The following is a 24,568-nucleotide window of genomic DNA, read 5'->3' on the forward strand; positions in this document are numbered from 1 at the left end:
TCCTTGACTAGGATCTCATGAACGCTGTATTGAAGATGCCATCTGAGTACTCTGTATATTTATAACTTGAAGTTGGGTAAAATCATGGGAAATTTGGTCTTGCGGAAGCTGGACCTCATTGCCTAGATGGGTGTCAGTCCCAGTTCACCAGAGGAAAACAGAGCCACATGGTTTTATATACTGTGGTTGCACGTAGACTTTGTGTTCATTTTGCCTGCGGACAACTCAGTTTTAATCTCTTACTGTGTAAGCTCAAAATAAAAATAACAGTTCTAAATACCAGGGCTTCTATTGCAAAGTCGCTGAGCGAAAAGCTGTCATGTTACATTAAGAGCACAGTTACTGCAACTGATTACTTCATACAGTATAGTTGCCAGTCTGTTTCCTGTGTAATCATGAGGAATGCATTAAGAATAGTGGCACATAAATAAGTTGTGAAAAAGTCTAGGAGCAACTGAAAGTTCCTGCCGCAATTGGTAGTGGGGAGAAATACGCCAGTACTGTCAGAAAAATATTGTCTTTTCATAATGTATTCCAAAAGATATAGACCAGAATCCCAATAATTTAAAATATTTGGATAGAGAATCGGCATAACTACTAGCACTTGCTAGTGCTTAAGCTGGGGTTAATAGACTTAGTCCAGGCAAATACCAATCTATGGTATTGCCTGAAGTGCTTTGCTGTGTTTTGTTGTAGAAATGAGGCAAGGAGACAGCTGCTGAGGCTTGCCATGGTCATGAAGCACTGAGTATTCCATGGTAGCATTCCATTTTTGTCTCTTTTTAGACAACTCTTCAGAAGTCATCACCTACAAAATACATATTCCCTGGTTCTCGTACAGACTGAAGCACTTTGGCTTTGCCCAAAGCATGGAAGGATAAATATACTTACTGTCAGTTTCCTCCAATCTGGCTACATAAAACCCAACCAATAATCTTTTCAGTGAACTTTAAGCAATTTGGAATTGCATCAGGAGAAAGAGCAGCAGCTAATCAACTTGCTGTTAATTATCAATTAACTCCATAAATCAATGTCAAGGTGCTCAGACATATAACTGTTCCTCTAAAACCCAGTGGCTGACACAGATTCTCCTATAGAATTTTGCCTTTAAAATTCTTAAGATTCCTTTCCCTCTGCCATAATTCATTTTCTATCTTCTTTCTAGCTCACCAAGTCTTCATAGTGCTGAAAATGTCACTTTTATTTGTCTTCCACATGTCAGTTGTTGCTGTTTCCGATTGCTAAAGGTTTCTAAGGATTGGTTGAGTTGTTTCAGCAAAGATCGGTTTTGCCAAAGATTTTTTTAAGAAAAAAAAAATGCTTTCTGTTAATGCAGTCATATTTCTGTCAAAAATGAAGAGAAGAAACACTGAAATCTCCCATGTTTATAATTTTGCTTTAAACAACTGTGATTTGCAGTGAAAACTCAACATTTCACAGGAAACCTGGTTTGTGATTGGAAAGCATTTAATAGAAATTTTTTTTTCTCCAGGTGCCTTTATTTTGGAATATTTCTAAATCCTTTCCACCTTGCACTGCTTGCCAAACTGTCACTGCAGGTGTGAGGCATACGCCCTCCCTCCAGGAGCATGAGTGGGGAAACAAGCAGGTGGCCAGCTGTTTCCCTGGGGGTGGGTGGCCCAGCAATGCTGTTATGTTACCACTCAGGGGGGATCAGAACAGAGCTCTAGGCCTATTCCTAAGGGTGTGTTTTATATTTGTTCCAGATTAGCTATGAATTAAATGTTACCATTTAATGATCCTGTGGTTGCTTGTCAAGCTATAACCATCATCCACCTAGGAGCAGCAATACACAACACACAGTTCTTCATCCAGAGGTGTCTGGACATATCCTAGAGAAGCTCACTGCTGGTCTGTGCCATAGAGCAGAGCTGCGGTCACTGTATTTCATCCTGCATCTTTTGGTAGGTCAATGGCAGAGGAGGCAGCAAGAGCCAGTGTCCCCTGTGGTCTAGCAGTGTGTGGGAGGCTCAAAACAGGGGAAAGAATACGAGGCTTATTGCAACTTGTAGATAAGCTGTGTAATTGCTGCTGTAGCATTGCAGCTGCCACAGATTTCCATGAACAAATTCGTGGAAGAGACATTCATACTATCTAGGCACCACTAAATCCCTCGGAACCAGGAACCCTGTGAGCTGCTATGCGTGGAAGGGTACTTGGGGCTGCTGCTTCCCCTCTTGCTTTTCTTCCCCATGTATCCAGCTCCATCACTGTGAGAGGCAGGATACCAGGGCCAGAGGAATATTAAGTCCAACCATGTGTGGCTGGACCTAGCATGTTCTCAGCTAGAAGGTGAGAAATGTAGTTTGTAAATGTACCTGGCTGATCTCTGAAGACTGCCCCTCTTAAAATAGGCTAAGGCACATCATCAGGTCAGTGTCACACGACATAACCTGCTGTTGCTTGGGCAGTACCTGCTCTGTGGGCAAACATCAGGCTACAGTTTTGCGTGCTGGCATTCTGGCACCTTTCATGATCGCTAAATCAATTTTTAAAGTGAAAAAGAGCTGAACCGTTGCCAAGAAGTTATGAGGCTGGGGAAGGTACATGAGGCTTGGGAGGACGCTGCACAACAGGAGTGCTAAGTGAGGGATTCTTCCGGACAAGGTCCGTGCTTCGAGCCGTATGTAACTGCACTGAACTGGAACGTGTTAAATGATTGATAGGAGATGTAGGCTGTCTGTAAGCAGCACAGAGACCCCAGAGACTGGTAAATAATGAATACAATTCTTCTGCTGTTAGTGGTATGACTCATTGCGTGCTCTCTGTTTTAATCACCTGCTGTAGGGGCCAGAGAAGGACTAGGCAGTCTCTCAAACCTGGATTGCAAGGAAACAGCAGGTAGGTTTTGAGCTGTCACTGCTGCCTGGTCGTTCCTTATCCAACTGGATACAAAAGCTATCAACAGTAATTACTGGTAGAGGCAGCCTGGGCAAGGAGGACAGATTCTGTCTGTCTGTGTTGTTTGCCAATTGAGGACCTGGATCCACAAATCAGTTGTCTGTCTTGACTGTCCTAGAAACCAGGGAAGCAGCAATGTGACAGCTGACAGGAAGCTCTCCAGACCTGTCATCTCTCAGAGCTTCTGACAGGCGCCAAGGGACGCCCATGCACAAAAGCCTGGGAAAGTGCCAGGACAGAGCCCTTCTGTCCAGGGAAAGCCCCTTGAATCACTGACCCAGACACAATTTGGTAGTGGCACTGACAAAAACCTGATGCTTTGTCCCTTCATTCTGTCCATTTGACCAGGCCCGAAATAGTCAAAAGTGAAGTCCTTAACGTTCCTCCCCCAGCACTGACATCTAGAAAACCCAGGAGCTATTTCCAGCCAACATTTCCACTGGTTATGTCACTGTCAAACTTCATGCCAGTTCCGCCGTCCAGCATTAGGGGCAGCCCAAAGCTTCTTAACAACATGCATGAAGCCCAATTTTGTTGTCGCAACAGAATGGTGTTGCAGGATGCCAAGACCAAGGAACAGGTTGCAGTGGTTCCTCCCTCATGGGCCAGTGCTGTTTGCTTGGCTGTTTCTGGTTGTCTGCCTCTGCTCGCTAATGAGCATGATGAACAACTGCAGGTCCTCAACTCCTTGGAGGGAGGCTTGAATGAGATTTTGATGCATGTGGCAACCAAGTCACAGAGCAGTATTGCAGAAGGTGAGTGGAATTGGTCGATCTCTTCCCAGATCTGCCTGGAGCACAGAAGAGGATAGCAAGAAAGATGAAACCTGTTCCTCTGTTTGGATGCCATTTTCTCCCATAGGGAGAACACTGTAGGCTGGGCAAGATATCTTTTCTTTACAAGTGATAAAGCCAGAAATTGCGGAATATAGCTTAGCAGACTGTACTTCAGCTTACTGGAAGTATAGTAAAGCTAAGGCAGAATTTTGCAAGCAGTTTTGCCTATATTTGGACTTTAAAAGACAGATTTAAGCACAAGACCCATTTACCTGGTTGTCATAGCTGTGTTTTCACCTGTGATGAATTTGATCCACGGTTAATCACATATGCCTGAAAGTAGGACTTGACCTGTTGCCTGAAACTCTTGATAAGAGATAGTATGAAATGCCTGGTAATAGGCTGGGAGAACATAGCTGTGCTGCTCTGCATTTTCTTGTAGTAGGGAAGTTTTCGTTAAAATAAAGGGAACAACTTCGGTGTTGTGGCAAACTTTCCATTTAAGAGTGCTTATTCAGACATACAACCAGAAGTTCTTCTGGATTAACCTTTGACCTTACATATGTATGATTTGTTAGTGATGTGAGATAAAAGTAAAGAATAATAAGTCTAATATTTGTAATGTCATAGCATTGAGAGACTAAACTCAGACAAACAGAAGCCCAAGAACTGACTGACTTTATTTCTTCTGTACGTGCTTTGGCATTTTTCTAGCTCACCGAAGTTGCTGTGTAAATAAGTCGCTCTTGGAATTTATTCTGCAGTAAACAGTAACACTGCAAAGCCCACAAAATTCGAGACACAGTAATGAGATTAGGCTTTGTTTCATTAATGACTTCTGAGTCACTGACATACATTGATTAACATTTGTATCGTGTATCTCCTTTTTGCAATAAAACCCTAGCTGACTGTAGAAGGGAATGGTGGGAGAAAGGCAGGAGAAAAGAATGGAGAAGTAGAGAAGGAAGAACAAGGACTGAATGAACCCAAGCAAGAAAAAAAAATGCTCAGGGAAAAAAATGCCAGACACCACACTCCTTGTTTCAGGGGCGTTGCTTGAATGTGTCTTAGGGCTGCACTTAATGAAGCCATGGTGGGAAGGTCTCTGAGGTCTTGGCAGATATTTTGTTCTTTTCTAGTACAGAAAGCTCTCAAAGTGGAAGAAAATTCCTAAAAAGTCCAAACCCAGTAGCTGGCAGGTACAGCTGTAGCAGCTGTATCTTAATTGTTGGGATGCACTAAATCCTTCTTTTGATAATCAGACTATTCCAGTTTTAGAGTACCTCATCATCCTCCACACGCTGTTTTGCCAGTTTTACTGCCGGAGAATCTGTCAGTTGATGAGTGAAAGATCACAGATTTGTAGTTTCTGAACGGAGATGTTCAGTTCAAAAACTCATTAAAGCTACAGCACCTGAGCCTTTCCTGGCCTGCCTAAGGCTTGCTGCTCTGCTGGTTTCTCCATCCTAGGGCCAGCCTTGTATTCAGGTCTAACTCTCTTTTTTGGTGACTAGTCCCAGCCTACCCAGGGCTTTTACTAATTAGCCACTTGCATGGCATTTGGGACATATGTATAACTATCTGTTTTGGGACAGACTCTTGTTCGTATTTCCTAATATTTGCCTCTGCAGCCTATGAAAGGGTGGGGGTTTTTAATGTTTTTTCTAACAGTGCTGTTCTCTGTTGCCCTATTTTCTTTTTTTATGCAGAAGCTATTGATTGTCTGCCTGCTAGTAGGAATGCCACCACTTGGCACCAACATCCCAGACTGCTCCATATTTATAACCACCCCTCATCACAGTAAGTATTTTTCTCTGACATATATCCGCTTAACCAAAGGCATTGATAAGTTTAACCCTCCTTTCTTTTGCCAGAGATTTTTCTTCCTTCCTTTTTAAGAAGTTAAAACCAAAAAAATCCTCCAAGGTCATTGGGAAACCAGATCATTCCCTAGATCAGCCTCCAGTATTTATTAGTTAGATCATTTCAGTGACTACACTGTCTGCCCTTTACTCACAACAGCATGTGTCACAGGTTAATTGTCTGCCTATTCTTAAGTGAATTCAAGGACTATAATGTGCGCTCTTATTTGCTTGTAGAAATTTAGATAAGCAACCTTACTCATCATGAATTTTGCCCTTGGCATGTCCTGACAGTAATTCTTGGGCATCACCAGCCTAATGCCGTGGAAAGCCATGCAGCATAGCTCAGCTCTGCTTTCATGTTTTCTGTTGTACTTCAGTTCTGTCTAGAAACAACACCTGTAATCTTGAATGTATTTATTGTAAGAAGAAGCCCCTGTTCTGCAGAGCTGGTAATCTAAATAAATGAGGCAAATGACAGGTGAAAATGAAACAAAGGCACCAGCAGGCTGTGTGACTTGCTTGACCTCATGTGGCTATTGCCAGGTCTCACATGCGAGGCCTGTGACAAAGCTGGGAAAATGATCCGGCTATCTGGGTCCCCATCTCTCTGGCACATCTTCTAGATCAGATAGTCCCTCAAAGCATCAGGCAGTCAGACCTTACAAATGGTCTAACAGTGCAGCGTGGCTGTAAATCAAAACACTGCAAACATTTGTCATCCCATGAAAAATTATCAGGAGTAAGTGTATGATCTGTAGAGCCTTTGTGTCTTAAATGGGATTGATAGGGGTTTATACTGGATTCTTTTGAGGGTAGCAGTGATGGAGAAATTGTGGAAATACCAGCAGTGATGTATCAACTTCTGTAAAGTACAAGATCATTCCATAGGGAGTGATTTCTGGGAAGACAGTGTTAAAGTTCCAGAAAAATGCCTGTGGCAATGAAATAGCCTGTCTAGGGATGAGCCATACTGCTGCTATTAATAGATAGGGTCTCAGTAAGAATATTGTTTGGCCAAAGTAGGAAACACTCGGATCATCATTCTTTTTAGGTTCCTGACTCTGCACCCAGCTATGCAAGGCAAGAGCAGGAGTGAACAAGCACAGTTGGGAAAGGCAAAATCCACAAAAAGATGGAACAGCTGCTTTTAGAAAGGAGAGCCTGAGGAGGTTTCTCTGTTGATCAGCTTTCCCTTTGCCCAGTTTACACACAAGGCTCAAAGTCTTTGTTTTGTGAGAGTTTGCATAATATCAAGTGTATACTTCAGATACTGTGGTATTTATATTCACCTAGTTTCCTACCCCTAGAAACATGCTTTGAGATCATCTGCTGAAAAGATTAATTTACAAAATAACTTTTTAACAACGCTGACTAAGACATAGCCACCACCTGGTGAGGAATTGTGAGTTAAAACTACTGGGGTGGTTTTTCCTTTGATGTTAGCATGATAGAGCAAAGGGGGTACTATGGTAAGGAAACCAAAGCAGGCCAGAAAGAACTACAGTATTTCTTTGGAGACGGTTTTTCTAGATATTTAGCAGTGTTTTGTTAGTGCACTATGGCACAGTACCTATCTTAAATCTAGTTAACAGGCATTTTGTTACCCTCCCACTGATCTGGTATGCTATAAACCAGATCTAATATCAAACTAAGTATGTACAAATAATTGTTCATCAAAGGCTGTGATAAAGGCCGTTGGCACAAGACGGGTCTGGATTTAATGCATGGTTACCCTGAAACTGCAGTAAGAGGGGATGCGCCCCGTACAAACTGCAAGGATGCACTCTTGTGGCAAAGAGGTGCTGTACAGGGAACAGGTGAAGCTGAAATCGCCTGTTTGTTAGGAAATCAAATGTTTTCACACTCAAACTGAAGAGACTGCCAGCTATACTAAGGAATTTTCACTGCAGCATCAATATATTGTATCATTTCTCAGGCCTCTGAAACTTGAGTTTGCTCTGCGGGAGGGTGCATTTGTACCTCTGGTTTTCTGAAGTTCTTAGGGGCAGGTGCTATTCGGCATGCCTTGGTGTTTGTTCCCCTTGTCGAACATTCATAGCTGCCTCCCAGCCAACTGTTTCTCCGCATGACTTACGGGAGGGGAGATGTCTAAGGGTAAAAACTGGTGGAGACATAGCCAGCTGTCTCCCTGAGGCATGTGGCATGCTTTAGTGAGCCTTGAAGGCCATCATGCTCTGTCCCTGCTGCCTTTTCTGTGTAGACAAGGGGAAAACCTCACAGCTGAGGCTATGCAGGATTGTCTCCCACCCTACCTTACAACACTTCCAAGGTTTATTGGGGAGAGTGCCAGGAGAGGAGGGCATGGGAAATGGCTGGTGGCCAGCACAGCTATGAAGTACTATGTTAACCACTGAGCTGCAAAATCAGAGCCAGAGTGGGGAAAACCTCGTGACTAAGAACTAGCCAAGAAGAACCACAGGCCGATTGTGGAGAGCCGCCCAGAGACTCCAAGCCTGTGTTCGAAAAGTGCTTAGGTGCCTGCTGATAGGGATGGAGTCTTGGACCTCCCCAGAGAACCTCCAGGGAGGTTAGTTTTCAGTCTTCTTGGTCTTTGTTCCTCCTCTGTGGCTCACAGCTGATCATGTGCTTTTTTCTCCCACTGATTACCTACCTTGTATATTCAGAGAGGTTCTATTTTAACTGTTCATAGTGTGTGATTGAAAAGTCTTTGGTGTGAGTCTCCCATCTTACCTCTGCTGTTTAGGGGCCCTGTGCTGCAAATCCACGGCTGTTACGAGAGTGTTGTTGTGGAGGAAGGTATTTGCAGACCGTTTGTGTAAGGTAGTACTGCCAAAAATATTTGAAATGGTGTATAGTTAGGTCATTGGAAGGGTGTTTTCCAAATATTTCTTGCCACATTCTGCAAAAGAGACAGCAGTCAATTGACAGCAAAGTCAGTAATGTAAAAGGTTAATATCAAACAAATGTGAAGAGCATTGTAGCAGTCTGCCAAGAGGTTGGCTTGATTATGAGTGTGACAGATGGATTCCAGGTACCAAAGCCAACATCTGATGTACTGAGGAAAACATAGTCTGTAACGTTGCCTTACTTGTCACATAATCTCCTTCTGAAGATAAGAGCTTCCAAGACAAGCAAAGCTACCCTCAAAAGTTAGTCAGAGCAGGATTTTCCAGGACATGCAATCAGGAAGCATCATCCCAAAGCGTCAGATGGGTTGGAAATGATCCAATGCAGCCAGTGCAGAGGAGGGAGCTTCCAGCAGTTGTTGGAGTTATTCCTCTGTGGAGCTGGACACTCTTTCACCTGTGTGGCCCCCAGTGTTGATGTGCACAACCAAGCAATAGTGAATACAAGGTCTGGGCTTGACTAACACTGAGGCCATTTGGATCTCTATGCATGGATAAAGGACCCAGAAGAAGCAGAAGTGCCACTGGAGGTTGAGTAACTGAAGTAGGTGATATTGAAGATCCCAGTTTAACAGATAATGTAAAGTATTCATATCAAGCCCTTCTTATTTTGAGCATTTAATGTATTAGCATATATAAGATAGGGACATAGGGTCGATCAGGACAGATGTGAAGAGTTTCCTAGTTGAAAATGGGCTGGAAAAAGTGAAATAAATGCAATATTAAAAGGAGGAGAAGTAATGGATAATTATTGAGTGTTGGTGCTTCTCCAAACTGTGAGTTTTTCCCCTGTGAAGATGTGGCAGTTTAATCAAATTGAATAATTAGCTTTGGAACATCAATGTGAACTTATTTTTCCTTTTACAACATTGAATTGTAACCATTGCTGATGGATCTACACTGGAAGCTGTACACCACACTGTCCTGTGCTGCACTCGGATGGTAAAACTTCCTCAAGTTCTGCTTGGAAATACTTTCATATTTTCTATGTGGCTATCATACAAAATTAACTCCCTGGTCCACCTAAGTGTAAGCCAAAGCAAATATTGGCAAACAGATGAAGGCTGTATGAACCTCAGGAAAAGAAAGATTTCTAGATGCTTTTTCAGAATATAAAGCATGTTGTAGATTTTCAAGTAGAAATTATCAGGGACCATTAATCCTGTACTGGAAATACCATGTGGTTTTGCCAAGATGTTGAACATCAAAACTGGTGCTATTTAAATTATTAGCAGCAATTTTCTAGAAATAGCAGTCTTTGCTTGAACTTTATAGTTCAGTTTAATTCAAGATATGTTACCTGAACCAACACATCAGCTTGGTAGGAGAACCATGGCAACTCAGGAGGAATTATCTTTGAAGGTCCAGATTTTTGGTTTCCTCTGGCTGAATACCCACCCGCGGTAGCTGCGGTGGTTTAATAGGAATGAACGCCCCAGGTTTACCTGACTGTCACTGACACCTTGTGTGGAGACACCGGCCGGGGAGCCTGGTGGTCGCATGGCCTTCTGAGAGCCAACCTTGATGTCTGAAGAACATTAAGAGGTATTTTCAGACGCTACTTCCCTTTCGTACTCGTGTGTCACAGATTTTTGGAACATGTCAAATTTCCAGAGCAAACTGGATTTTGGAGAACAAAAAAATGTTCCTATAATCACCCAGCCCCCTGCGCTGCCCGCCCACCCTGCCCCGCTCTCCTGCCCCTTCTCCGGCTCCTGGCCGGTCCCGGACCCGCACCCGGTCCCTGCGGGACCCCGGCCCCTGCCCTGTCCCGGCCCGGCCCCGGCCCCGCGGAGCGGAGCGCTGGGACACCGGGCTCCGCCGCCGCTGGCTCAGCAGGCCACGGCTGGTCACCTCTGAAAAGCGTTCCTCTCCCGCCATCTCCTGGTCACCCCTCCGGGCCTGGCCGTACCTGGGCTGAGGGACCCGCCTCCCCCGCCGGCCGAGGTGCGGCGGTGTCCCCGCTCGGTGACGGCATTGGGGCTCTCTCTCCTCCCGGTTCCTGCCGCTGCCCCCCGGCCTGTGACCAACAGCAAACGCGCGGTGCGGGCGGCACTTTGTACGAGCGTGTTGAGGAAGGTTGTTTGCATGAAACGTCAAGCCTGCTGTCAGATAGGAAAGTCACAGACAATGCCCTCAGCTCCCTCCCCACCTAGACAGGAGCTGTATGTGCTGGATGGTCTCTTTCCTGAGGCAGGCTGCTCCACGAACGGCGACAAACATTAGCACCAGGGAGTTTAACGAGGTCGTTTCTCCGTAACTGCTCGCACCGAAGCGCTGTGGCTCCGGGGCCCCGCTCTCGGGCGCAGCCTGGTGCGTTATCCTGGTGGCCAGAGGAGCATCTGGTGCTGCTGGGAGAGAGAAGCTGAAAGTAGGTGTCCCCCTCTGGAGGGGTGCAGAGCTTACCTTCAGGGACTGAAGACCACAACTGATTAAATTAGAATAGAACTAAAGAGCTGTAATGAGTGGAGCTAATTACTGGCAGGAAAAAAAAAAAAGTTCTGAGCTTTTTGACTTGATAACTACATGCTTTTTTTTTTTTCGTTGTGAAGAGTAACGTGTTACCCAACTCTGTGTTTCTAAAAATGTGAGTAAATAAATACTAGGCAGAAGTTACGTTAATCACTGACTTCTGATGCTCATTTAATTAATGTATTCATGCATCATTTAATGAATAGAGATGAAATTGTGTTTGCTCAGATGATTTTGAAATTGCCACAGACAGTGGTAGTCTGGGAACTTGTGCTCTTAGCCTTTGTTACAGAAAGAGACTATATATCTTTTGCAGCTAAATAGGGATAGTAAGTTTGAAATGTAATCACTTTTCAAAAAAAGTTAGAGTTCTTGGTAACACATGCCCCTGCCTCCAGCTGCTTTAAGCAAATTATACTCACATTTTCCTTTCTTTTTCTTTTTTTTTTCTTTTTTTTAAATGCTCTCCTCTTCTTTGTGGTGTGTGAAAAAAACCCACAAACAACAGGGGAAACACTAACAGTCTTGGGGAAACAGTGAAACTCTGCAAAAATGCTGCCAAGCATGCAGAGCAAACTAACTGAAACAACAGGAAACAACCAATTATTTTTAGGCAATATATGTTGTAATAAGAGCCAAAAGGATTCTGACAGATGTGTGATTTTTGAAACAAGAAGATGCTGTCCCCATCACAAATGGGGTCCTACTTCCTGATGAAAGGCTGAGTTTAAATACTGCTTCTCACTTTACCATGACTGATGTGGTCCACTGGAAACATTAGAGGGTGATGCAGCCTCCACAAAGTCTTTATTTGGAAGATGTAGCTATCGTTGGCTAGCTTCCCTGGATGGGGACTGTAAGGCAGAGTTCTACAATGTAGAATTCGCTGCCTCTGGGGACACCACCCTTTCAAAGTGGCCCTCGTGCTTCTCATGGGATGCAAAGCCTTTGTAAACAACCTCCAAAGGGATTTAAAAACCAACCACAAATGTGGTGTGGACCACCTGGGCCAGCTGAGAGCTGGGCCTGTGGTAGCTAAAGGGTCTCTTTGAGCTGCAGCAGGACCAACAGGAACGGCAATGCCAAGGTGGCCAGAGGCATCAACCAGCCAGAGCCAGCTCAGAAGGCTCAGTACTGCATCCCTGGCACCAGCTGTGCCCCTGCAGCTGTACCAGGCCCTGAGGAGCTGCTGCAGGGGCCTTTCAGAGCACTGTCTCTGGGGTCTTGGTGACCCTCCTTATCTGAAGAAGGTAGAAGAGACGTTGGGCCTGAGCTCTAGCTCTGCAGCTTATGAATTTTGTTATGCAGGTACCATCCTGGTATCCTGGTGTGAAGAAGGCTTCAGAAACCCGGCTTCAGAAACCCAGCTTCAGGATGTGCATTCTCAGCTAACTCCCACCTGAGCTGTCTTAGCTGCAAAAAACAAATTAGAAATTCAAACAGATGGGAACCTCTCAAAAAATGTACACTATTTCATCTCCCAAAAGGATTTTGACAAGTTATTTAAAGCTATGCATCCTACTACCATCTCTGTCTGGTCTTTGAGGCACAAATGAACTCAGGAGAGGTTTGTGTTTCAGCATTTTTGCATTTCTAGCAGCGACATCAGCAGCAGATAGCAATGAACAGGCGAAAAGCTCTGTTGAGGTCAAGAAGAATTCACTTCCTGGCCCCCTAATAGACTACGAGCATGTGATGACCACTTTTAAGTGTGAAAAGGTTATTTCTCTGTAGCTCCTCTAATGCGTATACAGCACCCAGCATTATTGCTTGGTATGTGGCTGGTGGAGTTAACTTTCAGAGGAGATGGCAGTTGCATTTTGCGCGGTGAAGTTCTCATGTAATGCTGCAAGCATCAGATGGGAGTGATGGCTTTTGCATGGGTCTCTGCAGCTGCTAGACATCCTGTATCTCCCGAATGCAGCCAATGCATGAAACCGAAGTGTTGGATTCAAAAAGGAGATTGGTGGGTGAGAAGGTTTGAAGTTCAGGCATTTGCCTCCTTGAAGGTTAACAAAGCTCTTAAAAGGCTTTGCAGTTTTAGTTGGGGATTTTAACCGGAGCTGCCAACAAAAGCTCCAAAATCCCTGAGAAATGTGTGCAGGTTTGTCTTCCACACAATCTTCCCCCTGAAGAGGGGGGGCAGGGAAGAAGCTGGCCAGAGAGATTTGTTTCTCCTGGATGTGCAGTAAAGTCAGGCATTCTGAGAGGTTTTGTGTGGCTCCTGGGAATGTTTCTAATCTACCCTAGAAAGCAGTGCAGGAACCTGATGACTGTAGCTACAGCAGCACCGTTTAAACAGAAATTCAGTTCTCAGCTACCCTGGGAGCCGCGCAGTTGTTTGGACCTGCAGCAGAGTGCGTGGGGGCAATGCCACTGAAAAAGACCAGGGACACTAGAGATTCAGTTTGTGTTAAATGATGGCCTGCAGCTAAGCACAGTGGCAAACAGGCCCTTTTGATCATGTTACTGAGGCTGTTCTGGGAGATGTTGTTCTGGCTGCTGCTGGAGTAAGAGCTTACTGTCTTTGGCTACCCTTCTCCCATCCCTCATGGTACCTCATGCTCTGCCAGTGTAACTGCACACAGTCACTCCCTAACCTAGTTCTGTCAGAATGATGCAGGTTAGGTTAAGTATTTTTTAATATGGGAAGGGTAGCCTCAAGGCCAGGTTCCCTCACTCAACTTCTATTATGATAATAGCATGTGACATCCATATTATGCTCTGCTCAAGTGTGTGTGATCAGCTCCTGATCGGACTTAATGCCTCTGTAAATAAAAGAAACACAGAACAAAAAGCCTGAGATTTTATAAGCTAATAGCCCCTCAGAAACCTGGCTGGTTCCCAGAGGAGTTAACTCATTTAGAAACCTTTTAGTAGGCCATATTGATTACACGGATGTGTTCAGAGCTGTGGATATCACAGTAACAATGAACCGAGGCAGTTTATCAGCACATCAGTTATTTTACTGGGATAAAACGGAGCTTCAATTGGACTAATGATGATGGGCTCAATCTTATGTTGAAGCTATCTGACTATCACAAAATTATCTTTCAGTGAGCTCATCTGTTTTGCAAGGAAGAAATTCATAATCTCATAGGATGGAAGATGTGCTGGCTATTTATAGTCACTGATTTTACTTGTAAGGAATATCATGACTTCACAAGTGCAGTGGCACTAATCTCCCTGGTAAAGCGTTTACCCTAATCTAAAGGGAGCTTCTCCTACAAAGCCAGCCGTGTACTTAAAAGGGCCATTGAACAAATCTGCACTGCTGGCTCTCATTTGCCTGTAAAAGCAGCAGGTGAATCAGAGTGTCCTGAACGCACAGCAGCCCGAGAGCCAGGCTGCTCTCTGAAAATGAGACAGTGAGACAGAGGAGACAATATTCCTACCCAAAATGGCTGCAACGAGCTGAGATGAACGTAGGCAACAGCACATGAGCAGCTGAGAAGGCACTGCAGCCAGCCCGAGGTCTGCAGGTGCGGGTTTAGTAGTTAAAAAGCAGGCTGCTGTTACTCCACCAAGGACAGTAAGAGAGTTATTTCTCAGTTATTTCCTACCCTGCTCCAAACTAGCTAGTCTGGGGTAGCTTTTAGTGCTAAGTTGTATGTATTTGCTTTTAGTACCTGTTCCCAAGGGAGGAAAATACCTTTCTGGTTATGTTTGCAGAGGTCACTGAGGACCATGGAGCTAGCTGGAGTACATCTCCAGGAGATCAAACATGCTCGCAACTGAGCCAAATGAGAATGAGTTATTTAGAAAGCAAGGGTGGAGTGGAGTTTCTGCATTTTCCAGGGCTGCGAGGAGCAGTGAGCCAGCAGAGATCACTGCTGGGATGGAGGAAGGCGACTGCAGGCGCGAGACCTGCACATACTGGAGTTCTGTTAGCGATTTCACAGGCGCTTAGGTCTTCAACAGGGTGTGGAGCCAAGCCCATAAGACAGGTTGTGGGTGCAGGGCACAGATCCAGGGCTGTGAGGGCTCTGAAGGGAGGGAGCGTGGCCTCATAGTGCCTGCACTGCCACTCTCTACCTGGCTTTTGGCTTGCCTTGAGTCTGAATTTATTTTTTCTCCTTGGGATCTGCAGGAATAGAGTGGAGCAGTGTCCTTTGCTCACTTTCAGCCTGGTCTGCTGAGCCTTCCCCTCCTGGTCGTAGGCTCACTGATTTCACAAAGACAAGCAGATTTGTGCACAAGGTACGTACCACATCAGTTGCAAAGGCCAGATGTAAGAGTGTTCCTTTAAATCATAATCCTTCATGTAATATCACACTTAGTTGTCACAGAAACCATGGCATCACTAACACTTACAGCTCTTGATCCAGAAAAAGAGTTGAGCATTTGCTTTTAATATAAAGTATGTGCTTAAATTCCAATTAATTCTATGGCACTGCTTGTAGGCCTAGAACAAGGTCTACACTTTAATTTTTTTCCTAGATGAGAGTGATGTGGCCTGGTAAAACCTTCTGGTTGCTTTAGTTAAGCCAAAGTGGCATGCATGTTTCACAATCATCAAAATTACCAGTACAGGAATGGTCTGAAGGATGTCCAAACAGCAGTTTTTAAAGAGGATATGTTGTAAATTGAGTGCTTGATTAGATCACTGTCTCTGCTTCTGCAACCTGGAAAAGTGTTTGAATAATGCTTTTTGTAGTTCCTTTCAGTACTTAGGACACCGGACATCTTTTAATTCTATTGATTCTATGATAGAGAGTATTTTTTTTAAAAATTACTTTAGAAAATGTAGAAGTTTGATCATAATTTCAGTCTAACACAAGCATTTGTGCTCCCAAATTAAATAACTGTTTTAATATAGCTGCTCATATGGTATTTTTTATTTTTCATTAAAGACACAGTTTCTGGATTAAGTATTTAAGAATTACTGTCTTCATTTTAAGGTATGTTTTGGCACTCAAAGTGGCTGAGAAAAGTATGAAAATATCCTTATGTCTCCAAGAAAACAAATGAAAACTGGAGGCAAATTAAGAAAACACTGCATGTATTTTAGTTCAAAGATCTGGGCGGGTTAAAACATCTTTTAGTCAGGTCCATGATTTACGGTTCTTTGAATAGGTGTCAATGCTGAATATTCAATTCCTGTTGCAAGTATGTTTGAAAGATAACATGTAATATTTTACTCATTTACATTAACTGTAGTCTTTTGTTCCCCTGATCATACTACAAACAAAATACTCAGGGTACCTCTTCAGTGGCTAAATGTTGCCCTTCAGACAGGGACTCAGAGCTTAGTGGACTCGATGGGTAGGCTTCCACTGGAGCTCAGTGGCTGTTCCTCAGAATTAGACAGGTGGTTTAGTCTGTATCTTCCCAGTTTATGATTCATATTTGTCAGTCCCATGAGCTGTATGGAGTTGTTACTGTTGCTCTGGCTGGCCACTTTTGGTAATGAGACAGTGAGAGGCATGAATTCAGCAACACCAGGTCCATTAAAAGTTAATGCTCTGACTAATTTCGTCAGTTGATAACTGGACCTACCCACAGCTGTTCTAGAAAGTTACACATTTGTGCCTAGGTCTGTATTCATGCCAAGGAGATCTGTTCTGCAGATCTTCAATAAATGAAGGTGGTAGTAACTCCACAGCTAATTTGGTGTGTTTATGATGCTTTCTGCCAGAAGAAAAGCAGTAAAATCCCAAAGGCATAAGCTTTTGTGGAAATGAAAGCAGAAGGCTAGTAAATGTGGCTGAGTTACAATTCACTTCCAATTCAGAGAATGCTTGTGGACAAATCTTCCTGCTGTTTGTTGAGGTCCACCAGCTGGTAGATGGCTGTGTGTTTCTAAAAGCTGTTATTGTAAAAAGTTAAAATCCTGTGAATGGAAAAGGGGGTTGAAAATATTACTGGCTCATCTCCTTGCCTGGAGAGTAAATGTGTAAGCCTTTGAATAACTGCAAAGATAAATCAGAGAGTATGGTGTTGATTTTGCTGATTCTGGAGTACCTGGACAAAAAGACAGAACCTCATCTGTAAAAACATTTTATTTAATAGTATGATTGATGTGAAGAATTACCATGAATTTGTGGTCAGCCGTATTGGCTCACAAGGCCAACAGACACGCAGCGGGATGGTTCCCCCGATCAGTTGTTTGGGTTAATATTACTGTCTAAGAAGCTGACAATGAGGCAGGGAAAGGGGAGAGTAACCCCCTTTGTTACACTTACAGGGCTTATATCCCTTTTTTACACTGCTCACCTGAGTCTAAGGACTCGCACCGTGTCAGTGCGTTCCCTGCAGCCCACTGTAGGCAACGGATAACGTGGGACTGGCTGTCCTGCCTGCTTGGAAACAATTCCAGAGCACAGAAAAGGGCCGCTGCCTTTTTTATCGGTGTCTCTTGGTTCACCTTTAGGGTTGTCGGCATTACAGGGGCTTTTTCCTTCTCCCAAGCACGCAGGCTGTTAACGCCCCGCCGGGCGGGCGGCTGCCTCCCGCCCGTGCCCGCAGCGCCCCGTGCTGCAGGGCGCTCGCTCCCCCGCAGCGGGACCGCTCCCCCCGTCCCCCGTTCCCCCCCCGCAGCGGGACCGCTCCCCCCCGTCCCCCGTTACCCCCCCGCAGCGGGACCGCTCCCCCCGTCCCCCGTTCCCCCCCCGCAGCGGGACCGCTCCGTGTCCCCCCCCGCACACCCGTCCCCCGCAGCAGAAACCGCTCCTCCCGTTCCCCCTCCTGCAGCGGGACCTCTCCGTGTCCCCCTCCTGCAGCGGGACCGCTCCCCCCGTCCCCGTCCCCGCCCCGCCGCGGGGCGCTGGCGCTAGGTGGTGGTGTGCGCCCACGGAAGGTGCGGGAGCTGCCGCAGGGCCCGCACCGAGCCTGGCTGCGCCCCGCCGGGGCTGCGGGTGCTGCCGGGAGCGCGGGAGGCCGAAGCCGGGTTACCGGCGCGGCAAGGCTTGGCTTTTTGAAGCGTCAGGGCCGGAGGAGGTTTCTAAGCAGTCTGTGATCAACATTTCTTCCGTAGAGCTCACCTTGTCCAGCTTACCTTGCCGCCATGAAATCAGCCCCTTCCCTGGGCCTTACCTGTCATGTACAGCTTGGACCACCCTTGTCCCACCTTGGTGGCCGCTCTTGGCAGCTCTTCGGCACTACGGCAAGGCTCCCTCGGAGATTCCCAGAGGCTCTTAACGTCGTCGTAGTGGCAGGAGGCTTTGGGCCAACCGTCAGGTTATGTTTTCTTCTTCCCCAGATTTTAATTTTTCTTGCTTAAATCCCCCGCTCCCTCTGTATATCGATGCTAAATAACCCCCTTTGCTTAGTGCTGGCAGCCTGCAGACTTAGGGAGCCAGGACACAAATGCAGGGCTGTGCAGCTACCTGTACTGTTGGGTATATGATGCAACCATGTGCTAATGCAGGGAGGGGATGATAAAAGATCTTTAACTCCTTCTCTCCAGCCCTGTTCCTCTCCTCCTGCCCCTGTGGGAAGCTAGTAATATACCTGTTTAACTATCCTTTAGTTAGTTTATATGAGATAGGTTCTTCAAGCCAGAAGAATCTTCCTTAGCCAGGTAGGGGAGAAGTTAAGACTCTTGTCTAGAGAAAAAGATCACCCTGGTGAGCGTATTGACATTCTCTGTTCTTGTAGATGTCACACAGATGCTGTGTTGTTCTGAGGTTGCTCTGTGTTGTGCCTGGAGCTAAAGTGCGTGCAAGCCAGGTCTAGATTTAACGGGTGTAAAAGAGGATCCTAATAGACATCAGCTGCATCTGAGACACTCACTCTGGTGTTTAGTCCTTTTAAGTCTCACTTCAGAAATCTGTTCTCTGAGTCTCCCATTTTGCTCTGATTTTTGATAATTGTCTGCCAAGATCATAGTTGCAGTGTTCTATTTATCAAGGAGCTTTCCTTTATGGAATGATACTGCCAAACACCACTGAACTTCGTGCTGACCTTGCTCTTAACTGCATCTTGAACTTGTTAGCCTGTTTAAAATTCATAGAAATGTGGAGTAAAGTATTATGTTCCACAAATTTTCTAAAAATCAGTGGCTAACTGGAGGAAAGAAAGTGTTCCCCTTTTGAAAATATTGGTAAGACCCCTAGTCTTACCCTGTCCACAAATCAGAGCTCATCTGAGCACATATAGAATATACTGGACAAAAAGATGGACTCTTATCTATAAAAACATTTTCTTAAATAAACAGATTGAAGTAAAGAATACAATACCAGGCAGAACAGATTCTGAAACCAGCCACAGCATCTGCTCTGTCTCCCCTAGCCAAAACAAGTGGTGAATGTAGGTGGTGGGAATATGGAGAATCCTGTGGAAAGTAAGAAGTGTGAAAACATGGGATGGAATTGGGAAAGGGCAAGGCGATTTATAATATGAGATCAAGTAAGATGCAGTCTGATGGTGGGATAAAAAAGTAATCCATAGGAAACCAGGATTCACTAGGTTTGTGGCTTATAGATCAAAGAGTTCGGGGGGGGTTACCATTTCTCTGCGCTTCTTGAAATTATTTCCTTGTTCTCATTATTATTCAAAATGCCTTTCTGTGTCATCTGATAATTTCATCAATGATAGTTTCTTCTAGATCACTCTGAAAATCTTGATCTCAACTCTAACGCAGTACTACCACGATCCTTTTTAAACACACTAAGTACCTTTCCCTGCTCAGTAATTTCCTGGTTTTATTCCTGGTTCACAGTTCTTAAGCCAGTTCTCAAGCTATGTGGGTTCTGTTAAGTCGCAAGAGACATGAATTAATGTTATATTCAGACTTTTGTGATTCACTCTTTCAAATGTTTGTTTAAAGTGGAGTATGTTGATTCTGCTACTTCCCTTTTACTCACTGACCTTGTAAATCTATAAGAGGTTCCCTTCCTTATAAACTCCAGGGCAAATATAACTGCTTGTGAGTCTGTTACCCTTCATCTGTTTTATTGGCTTTTTGTGCTTAGAATGTGTTTCTAGTAGGAAAAGTGACAGGTTTACAGAATGGTAATTGTTGGGATCATTCTTTTCTGATGTTTGGTCTTGCATTTGATTCTCTGAGACTGCTGTTTCCTGTGGCTTTTTCTCAGGCAACTCTTCATACTTCAAGTCATCTCTATAACGGAAAAAAGTCTTTTCTATCCTTCTTTCACTCATAAAGATACATGGGTTAGTTTTACAGATGTACTTCACCATGGGTTTTTTTTTCAGTGCTGTATCTACCAAACTTGATGTTGTGGTTTTGGTATTTAAAAGTTACCAGATGCAGAGTATGTAAAAAATCCCATACCAGAGCTTGGTAGATCTTGAATTGTGGTGTATGGACTCCTGTGACCTCCAAATCAGAGAATGATTGAAAATCACTGATCTAGCTCACCAATATTTTAATTCCCGTGAGTACAGTGTGATCTTGGTAAGGCATAGCCCATCCTGTTGTTGAGACAGTGAGAAAAAACTGTTTATTATGTGCAGTAGGGAGCAACTCAAGATCTGGGATTAATTGATTCCCATAAAAATTTAAGCATCATCTCAAATGGATATGCCATCTCTCATGCTGCTTCTCCAGGGACTGTGGGCCCTGAACCTCCTTCCACTCCTCTGCTCCATGTCCCCTGTGAGCATTCTTGGCACAGAGGGGTGGACGCCACCCAAAGCATGGGCTCCAACAGCACTCTGCCTGCTCCCCTTGTGCGAGGAGGGCGCTGGGGTAGGACGGGACGTGGCTAGGCACAGCGAAGCTGTGACTGTTTCAGCCTACACAAGGCTGTGGATGGGGCCGCTGCAGAACTGGCCCCAGACTCAAGGTGCCTTTCCTCTTTGCGGACAGCTGGGCTCTCTTGACAAACAGTATAAGCAGGACAAACGCCAGCACTGACAACAGCTTGCTGTGTAACTTTGATTTTGTCTCTTCCAAGTCTGGCTCAGACGTGCGGTTAGCTGAGTTACTGCAGTGCTGGGCTGCGGTTGGGTCCTAAGGCTGGCTGTACACCTGGCTCTGCAATGGCACTGCCTTCAAGATGTGTCTGACTTTCCCCACCTACAAAATGAGGCTGCATCCTATGCCTGGTTTGCTGTGACACTGACAGGATTAGTGCTTGTGCAGCACTTCAGGCATTCTGATGAGGGTTTGAACAGGAGAGTACTGCCACAGGCACCGCTTTGTTCCCCAAAACCTAAACTTACCTACAAAAAGTAGTAAGAGTAAATGAGAAGCCCTGGCTGGTGCGGTTGCTGAGATGCATTTGATTTGTGTTTTCCAGGCTAAGTGACGCAGTGGTGTCTGGCTGTGCTTGCAGAATCTGAAACAATAACTCTGACCTGCCCGGCTCATCTCAGTGCCTGCCACATCAGATGCCCTGAGCTGATACTGTAATACAGACAAAGTTAACTATTTTGCTGCCTATGAAAAGAAGAAAAAAGAAGGGGGATGAAGGAGCTGCATATTTAGCTGTGACTAATATTGTATCTCAGCACTGTGAGTACTCGATCTGGGGATCTGCCCATTTCCCTGCCTCCCCCTCCAGCCAGAAATGTATTTAGCAGGACTGAGCTAAATCTACATCCCTTTTAAGCCTCTGTGATGGCAGGGGACAATAAGCTTGCTGAGCCCTATAACGCTTATGACTCTGCATAGATGCCAAGGAAGGGGTGCAAGTCCTAGGGTGTCCAGGGAAAGTGCGTTATCATACCCTGAATAGTGCTCCACACAGCTGCCTCTTCCCTCACCCAGCTGGCTTTGGGAAAATGTTGTCATGATTTCCTTTTTTGTCTGGCTTGTTCTGTTATTTCATTAAACGGCGTACCTCACATATGGCTGCATACTTCCTCATTGCTTTCATAGCTGTGCTTTTCTTCTGTTTTTAAGAATCTATGGAGCCATAAAGGAGAACACCAGGCATATTCCCTGACTGTGCATTTTAAAGTATGCTCAAGGAGTTTCATTTATGATGTTTGTACAGTGGATTCTAACCCTCATCTGCAGCACTGCAAGACTGTGATTAACATGGCTTTGCTTTCCAGTAGCACCTTTCAGGTAATAAATTTAATTCCCAAAACTTTCATATGGAACAAAAACATATCATTAACCTTGCTTGCAGACACTATTCAGCTTTTGACCATTCTGAAATATGCACTGTTCAGTAATATATGTAAATATAACCAGAACTACAAACCCACAAACAGTGATGAAATCTTTACCAAAAGATTATTGCTTTACCAAAAGATATATTTCCTGTATAGGATTGCCAACACTCTTCAGTGGCTGAGCAAAAACACTCTAAAGAAGGGACCTATTTGACTCAGTTGCTGACAGAGGATGGACTCAGAAGAATTGTAACTGAAAACTCCTCTCTGACCGCCCCCCCCCCCCCCAGTGTTAAAGTTACGGCCATAGTATTTGAGTGCTTGCAGACAACTCCTTGACCCCTGTCCCTTTTGGGCAACAGTATCGCTATCTGTCCAAAGCTGCTCTAGAATAGGTTTTGAAATTACATTTCTTAACGGTTAAAGCCTTTAAAAATAAAATAGGTATTTGAGGGACTGAGCAATCCCATGTCCACTGCATGCCATGCTTCTTGAAACTGCATTGTCCAACCATTTTGTCAGCTTTTATGCACTGATGCATGATTTCCTAAAATGCTTTGAAAGTGACTTTGTTACTGAAGTGATGACGACTTTGATGCTGTGAGCTCAGAAGCTGATGTGAAGGCCTGGCTTTGGTGAACAAGACAGCTTGGGTTGTATATAGGAAAAGCAGGATCCCCCTCAATCGTTCTGCCTTTGCCCCAGGCTTTCAGGTAAGGTTCCCGTTATATCCTTCTCTTTATGGGTGTCGGGTATTATTTGTCTTTTCTAGTCTCAGGTTCTGCTGCTACCTGTGAAAAAGGTTGTCTGTTCTACCTCAGGATCAGCTATTATCAAACTGCATCATCCATCTCTAAAACCAATTTACACTTCCTCCCATCTCATAAACTTTATCCTTTTCTTTCTCCTTCTGCCGAGGTTCAGGGTTACAGAAGATCTGGACCTTCCTTATTTCTGAACTGGCAGTTCCCTCTTTGGTGCCTGCCATTTCTCTCAGGAAGGTGACATCAGAATTAAACAGAAAGACCCCTTCTAAGGGCTGGGCTGTAAATGAGAGGTGAGCTCAAAACCGAAACTCATAAACTATTCTCAGGGAAACAAATCAATCCTCTGCTAGGTACAAACACTCAACTGAACGTGCGGGAGCTTCACTCAGGGGTAAAGCTGGAAATACAGGAGGCCTGGAAAAGGCATTCACTGGAAGAAAAGGACTAATATAAACTGTAATTCATTTGTGCTCTAGAACATTCTTTCTTTAAGCCCCAAAGAACTCTTGCTTTCTTCAAAGCCAATGTGGTACCTCGGTTCTGGGCTCTTCACCCAGAGCTGATCCACACACAAGAGCTGAGATGCTTGTGTATTGTGTGGCTGCACCCGGTGGTGGGGGTGGTGGGGGTGGTAATCCATGAACCTAGCAGACCCCTTAACACATAGCACAACTTTTTATACACTTTGAACAAGTGTTTACAATTAGGTTTAGTCACACCTAATTCTCACTGGTTCTTACAAGCCTCATCTCTATCCAAAGGTACAGCTTCACCCCCCATGTTCATAGAGGGATTTCTTTCCTCCAGGGTGGATCTTTTAGTGTGCTGATTAGGGTAGTTCACATATAGTTCTAGTAATTTTCTGTTTAGTCTTATTAACCATTTGTTTCTCCTTGACCTTATCTTGTTGTGCCCCAGCTGGACATATTTACAGTGCCTGTTCCTTTTCCCAAGGCTGTGTTTTGTTAACTGTTTGTAACAGTTTTTTAAATTCTTTCTTGGTTTTCACTATAGATATTTACTTCTCCCTCCTCTCTCTTTTTCTTTTTGAAATAAATAATTCCTATATCACATCCATCCTACATCTTTGTTTATTTCTTTCTTAATGGCTCCTCCTGGACACATCTTTCCTTTCGTTCCCTTCGCCCCTTGCTGATGGCTTTCTGTCTCACCAGGGATGTGTCTAGCTGATATGTTGGAGGCAGCACTGGCAGTAAATGCTAATGGAAGAGAAAATTTTGGTGTGAACTGTTTGCCTCTTTTTCTTGCCAGTTCTACCCAAGAAAGCAATGAGGAATCAGCTGTTTTTTTCTGAGAGTTTCAGTTAAGAACTCTTACAAAACTTGTAAGTTTTCATATTTATATGAAAGGAAGGGAAAAGAAACAAAGAAGGTTATGAGGGTATGTTATCTTCCTAACAGAGAGGTCTGGCCAGAGTTCAGATCCCTGGAAGAGGAAATCTAGCTGTATCATAGATAAAGAGAGGTTCCCATGATATTGAAGGTGAACATGCAGGAAGAAAGGTAGAAACCCCCAGTGCTTACAGGCAATAGAGAAGGGACTTCAAGAGCATCTGTAATTACTAGAATCTGATACAGTGCTCCTGAGGGTCTTTGCCAGGATTAATTTCCTCTATTACCCAGAGTCGTCAGGTCTTTCCCTCTGTGCATTCATTTTGGTCTTTGGGACCGTCAGGAATTTCTGAGTCACCTTGTGACCAACCTGAGATTCATGGCAAGTCCCTGAAGGAAGAAAAAGGAATGAGTCAGACATAAAGAGCAACTCTTTACACCTCTGAAGCAACCTCTGTATTCCAGAGAGCAAGGCAGCCCCAATGTGTTCTCAAG

General features: G+C 44.6%; 1 long non-coding RNA gene across 1 annotated transcript; it reads left to right on the forward strand.

Annotated features, from left to right (window-relative positions):
* The first annotated feature begins 14,187 nt into the window (after positions 1 to 14,187).
* On the forward strand, positions 14,188 to 21,760 carry LOC121091848. Its single transcript, XR_005829057.1, has 3 exons — positions 14,188 to 14,405; positions 15,014 to 15,123; positions 21,132 to 21,760. It is a non-coding gene; the product is annotated as an uncharacterized LOC121091848 (long non-coding RNA).
* The last annotated feature ends 2,808 nt before the right edge of the window (positions 21,761 to 24,568 follow it).

Source organism: Falco naumanni, chromosome 7 (genome assembly GCF_017639655.2).
Source record: "Falco naumanni isolate bFalNau1 chromosome 7, bFalNau1.pat, whole genome shotgun sequence".
Classification (NCBI taxonomy): Eukaryota; Metazoa; Chordata; class Aves; order Falconiformes; family Falconidae; genus Falco; species Falco naumanni.